Below are 6,000 nucleotides of genomic sequence, written 5' to 3' on the forward strand. Positions count from 1 at the left end.
TAGTCCATGCTTGATTTATAGAATGCTCATTGCACTTCACTTATACCTTTTGAGTATGGCTTTATAGAATGCTTCATGTGCTTCACTTATATCTTTTGAAGTTTGGATTGCCTGTTTCTCTTCACATAGAAAACCGCCATTTGTAGAATGCTCTTTTGCTTCACTTATATTTTTTAGAGCATGGGCATATCTTTTGTATAAAGGATTAAACTCTCTTGCTTCACTTATATCTATTTAGAGAGATGACAGGAACTGGTCATTCACATGGTTAGTCATAGAATCCTACATAAAACTGGTAGATCACTGAACATGATATGTTTGCTTCCTTGCAATAGTTTTGCGATATAAAGATGGTGGTATTAGAGTCATGCTAGTGGGTAGTTGTGGATTGTAGAAATACTTGTGTTGAAGTTTCTGATGCCCGTAGCATGCACGTATGGTGAACCGTTATGCGATGAAGTCGGAGCATGAGGTATTTATTGATTGTCTTCCTTATGAGTGGCGGTCGGGGACGAGCGATGGTATTTTCCTACCAATCTATCCCCATAGGAGCATGCGGGTAGTACTTTGTTTTGATGACTAATAGATTTTTGCAATAAGTATGTGAGTTCTTTATGGCTAATGTTGAGTCCATGGATTATACGCGCTCTCACCCTTCCATCATTGCTAGCCTCTTCGGTACCGTGCATTGCCCTTTCTCACCTCGAGAGTTAGTGCAAACTTCATCGGTGCATCCAAACCCTGTGATACAATACGCTCTATCACACATAAGCCTCCTTATATCTTCCTCAAAACAGCCACCATACCTACCCCGTGATAAGATATAAGGAGGTCTATGTGTGACAGAGCGTATCATATCACAGGGTTTGGATGCACCGGCGAAGTTTGCACCAACTCTCGGTGTGAGAAAGGGAAATTCACGGTACTGTAGAGGCTAGCAAAGATGGAAGGGTGAGAGTGCGTATAATCCATGGACTCAACATTAGTCATAAAGAACTCATATACTTATTGCAAAAATCTACAAGTCATCAAAAACCTCGGTACTACGCGCATGCTCCTAGGGGGATAGATTGGTAGGAAAAGGCCATCGCTCGTCCCCGACCGCCACTCATAAGGAGGACAATCAAATAACATCTCATGTTTCAAATTTGTTGCATAACGTTTACCATACGTGCATGCTACAGGACTTGCAAACTTTAACTCAAGCACTTCTCAAATTCACAATTACTCTACTAGCATGACTTTGATATTACTACCTCCATATCTCAAAACAATTCTCAAGCATCCAACTTTTCTTAGTATTCAACACACTCAAAAGAAAGTTTCACAAATCTTGAATACCAAGCATGTTATTATTAAGCAAATTACCATGCTATTAAGACTCTCAAAATAATTTAAGTGAAGCATGAGAGATCAATAGTTTCTTTAAAACAAATCCACCACCGTGCTCTAAAAATCTAAGTGAAGCACATAGAGCAAGATTATAGCTCAAAAAGATATAAGTGAAGCACATAGGGCAAAACTACTAAGCTCAAAAGGATATAAGTGAAGCACATAAAGCAAAACTACTAAGCTCAAAAAGATATAAGTGAAGCACATAGAGTATTCTATCAAATTCTAATTCATGTATGGCTCTCTCAAAAGGCGTGTGCAGCAAGGATGATTGTGGTACACTAACAACCAAAGACACAAATAATACAAGACGCTCCAAGCAAAACACATATCATGTTGGTGAATAAAAATATAGCTCCAAGTAAATTACCGATGGAAGTGGACGAAAGAGGGGATGCCTTCCGGGGCATCCCCAAGCTTTGACTTTTTGGTGTCCTTGGATTATCTTGGGGGTGCCATGGGCATCCCGAAGCTTAGGCTCTTGCCACTCCTTGTTCCATAATCCATCACAAGAATTCACCCAAAACTTGAAAACTTCACAACACAAAACTTAAAGTAGAAAGCTCATGAGCTCCGTTAGCGAAAGAAAACAAAAAAACACTTCAAGGTACTGTAATGAACTCATTCTTTATTTATATTGGTGTTAAACCTACTTTATTCCAACTTCTCTATGGATTATAAACTATTTTACTAACCATAGATTCATCAAAATAAGCAAACAACACATGAAAAACAGAATCTGTCAAAAACAGAACAGTCTGTAGTAATCTGTAGCTAGCGCAAGATCTAGAACCCCAAAAATTCTAAAATAAATTGCTGGACGTGAGCAATTTATCTATTAATAATCTTCAAAAATAATTAACTAAAATAGCACTCTCCAAATAAAAATGACAGCAGTTCTCGTGAGCGCTAAAGTTTCTGTTTTTTACAGCAAGTTCAACAAGACTTTCCCCAAGTCTTCCCAACGGTTCTACTTGGCACAAACACTAATTAAACACAAAAAACACAACCAAAACAGAGGCTAAATAATTTATTTATTAATAAACAGGAGCAAAAAGCAAGGAATAAAAATAAAATTGGGTTGCCTCCCAACAAGCGCTATCGTTTAATGCCCCTAGCTAGGCATAAAAGCGAAGATAGATCTAGGTATTGCCATAGTAATAAGATAGATCAGTGAAACTCATTTCATATTCTCTACGTTCGGCAGAAAGTTTTCTTTGAGGAAAGAAAAAGTAATAAAAAGGGCTAAATTTAATAGGACAGAGATCCCCAAGATCAATTTTAGGAGGTATAGGTTCCTCTTTTGGCCCTTCGTATTGCACAACCAATTCATCATTATAAGCATTCTTTTGACAGAACCTTGTGAGCCTAAACTCAAGAGAGCATCCTAGCTCATTGTTTCGAATAGCCAAATCATCATTAAGTTCAGAGATTCTATCAATTAAAATATTGATTGGCACCTTTTTTCTAAGGTTTTCATTGAAAGCAACATAGTCAAGAGATTGAAAGCGCATAATTTCTTCTTGATCAAAGAGGATAGATTCTATGGGAGGACGACTAGCGTCCACCCTATAGTGCGCAAAGATTTATTTGGCTTCTTTTATTATAAATCTTAATTCATGAGCCAAAAAGATAGTAGCGGCACACTTAACAGAAGAATGCTCGATATTAGAAAATTCTAAGAAAATTCTTTGTATAGATGGGTGCATATGCATAAATTGCCTTTCAAGTTCAACGATAAGCATGGCAATAGCGTCCGCAAGACTACTAGTTCTATGAAGAATAGAACCGCCCATAGAGGGCAAAGCACCAGCACAAGTAAAAAAATCTTGGATGACTCCTTTTCCAATAATATTACCACTACCAATTCGAAATCTTTTTGTATGCTAAGTAGGGGGGTCTTCAGCCGGAGCATCAGAATTTTCTATGACATTGTTATCGCCCATATCGGCGATAACTTCCCCAACTTCAGACATAGCGACAAGCAAGCAATCCAACACACGGGAAAACAAGAGCAAACGGGCAAAAGAGGCAAAGAAGGAGAAGGAGATAGAGAGAGAGGGCGAATAAAACGGCAAGGGTGAAGTGGGGGAGAGGAAAACGAGAGGAAAATGGCAAATAATGTAATGCGAGAGATAGGGATTGTGATGGGTACTTGGTATGTTGACTTTTTGCGTAGACTCCCCGGGAACGGCGCCAGAAATTCTTCTTGCTACCTCTTGAGCTTGCGTTGGATTTCCCCGAAGAGGAAAGGATGATGCATCAGAGTAGCGTAAGTATTTCCCTCGGTTTTTGAGAACCAAGGTATCAATCCAGTAGGAGACCACGCTCAAGTCCCTCGTACCTGCACAAAATGATAGCTACTCGCAACCAACGCGATTAGGAGTTGTCAGTCCCTTCACGGTCACTTACGAGAGTGAGATCTGATAGATATAATATTTTTGGTAATTTTGGTATAAAGATGCAAAGTAAAAAGTAAAAGGCAAAGTAAAAAAAGCAAAGCAAGATTAAAGTGATGGAGATTGATATGATGAGAATAGACCCGGGGGGCCATAGGTTTCACTAGTGGCTTCTCTCAAGAGCATAAGTATTCTACGGTGGGTGAACAAATTACTGTTGAGAAATTGACAGAATTGAGCATAGTTATGAGAATATCTAGGCATGATCATGTATATAGGCATCACGTCCGCGACAAGTAGACCAAAACGATTCTGCATCTACTACTATTACTCCACTCATCGACCGCTATCCAGCATGCATCTAGAGTATTAAGTTAAAAACGGAGTAACGCTTTAAGCAAGATGACATGATGTAGAGAGATAAATTCATGCAATATGAAATAAATCCCATCTTGTTATCCTCGATGGCATCGATGCAATACGTGCCTTGCTGCCCCTTCTGTCACTGGGAGAGGACACCGCAAGATCGAACCCAAAGCTAAGCACTTCTCCCATGGCAAGAACTACCAATCTAGTTGGCCAAACCAAACAGATAATTCGAAGAGACTTGCAAAGATAACCAATCATGCATAAAAGAATTCATAGAGGATTCAAATATTATTCATAGATAGACTTGAACATAAACCCACAATTCATCGGTCTCAACAAACACACCGCAAAAAGAAGATTACATCGAATAGATCTCCACGAGAGAGGGGGAGAACTTTGTATTGAGATCCAAAAAGAGAGAAGAAGCCATCTAGCTACTAACTATGGACCCGAAGGTCTGAGGTAAACTACTCACACTTCATCGGAGGGGCTATGATGCTGTAGAAGCCCTCCGTGATGACGGCCCTCTTTCGGCGGAGCTTTGGAACAGGCCCCAAGATGGGATCTCGTGGATACAGAAAGTTGCGGCGGTGGAATTAGGTTTTTGGCTCCTGTTCTAATTGTTTGGGGGTACGTAGGTATATATAGGAGGAAGGAGTACGTCGGTGGAGCACCAAGGGGCCCATGAGGCAGGGGGCGCGCCCTAGGGGGGCCCACCCTCGTGACCGCCTCTTTGACTCCTTGGAGTAGGGTCCAAGTCTCCTGGATCATGTTCGGTGAGAAAATCACGTTCCCGAAGGTTTTATTCCGTTTGATATTCCGTTTCTTCGAAACACTGAAATAGGCAAAAAAACATCAATTTTGGGCTGGGCCTCCGGTTAATAGGTTAGTTCCAAAAATAATATAAAAGTGGAAAATAAAGCCCAATATAGTCCAAAACAGTAGATAATATAGCATGGAGCAATAAAAAATTATAGATACGTTGGAGACGTATCAGCTTCCTCAAATGCCCGAGGTCTTCATGAGCAAGCAAGTTGGATGCACACCCACTTAGTTTCAGCTTGAGCTTTCATATACTTATAGCTCTAGTGCATCCGTTGCATGGCAATCCCTACTCCTCACATTGACATCAATTGATGGGCATCTCCATAGCCCGTTGATTAGCCGCGTCGATGTGAGACTTTCTCCTTTTTTGTCTTCGCCACACAAACTCCACCATCATATTCTATTCCAACCATAGTGCTATGTCCATGGCTGACGCTCATGTATTACGTGAAAGTTGAAAAGGTTTGAGAACGTCAAAAGTATGAAACAATTGCTTGGCTTGTCATCGGGGTTGTGCATGATTTGAATATTTTGTGTGGTGAAGACGGAGCATAGCCAGACTATATGATTTTGTAGGGATAACTTTCTTTGGCCTTGTTATTTTGAAAATACATGATTGCTTTATTAGTATGCTTGAAGTATTATTGTCTTAATGTCAAATGATAGACTATTGCCTTGAATCACTCGTGTATTAATATTCATGCCATGATTAGATTACATGATCAAGATTATGCTAGGTAGCATTACACATCAAAAATTATCTTTTTTATCATTTAACTACTCGAGGACGAGCAGGAATTAAGCTTGGGGATGCTGATACGTCTCCGTCGTATCTATAATTTTTGATTGTTCCATGCCAATATTCTACAACTTTCATATACTTTTGGCAACTTTTTACACTATTTTTGGGACTAACATATTGATCCAGTGCCCAGTGTCAGTTCCTGTTTGTTGCATGTTTTTTGTTTCGCAGAAAATCCATATCAAAGGGAGTCCAAATGGGATAAAAACGGAC

The sequence above is a fragment of the Triticum urartu genome, chromosome 4, assembly GCF_003073215.2.
Source record: "Triticum urartu cultivar G1812 chromosome 4, Tu2.1, whole genome shotgun sequence".
Lineage (NCBI taxonomy): Eukaryota > Viridiplantae > Streptophyta > Magnoliopsida > Poales > Poaceae > Triticum > Triticum urartu.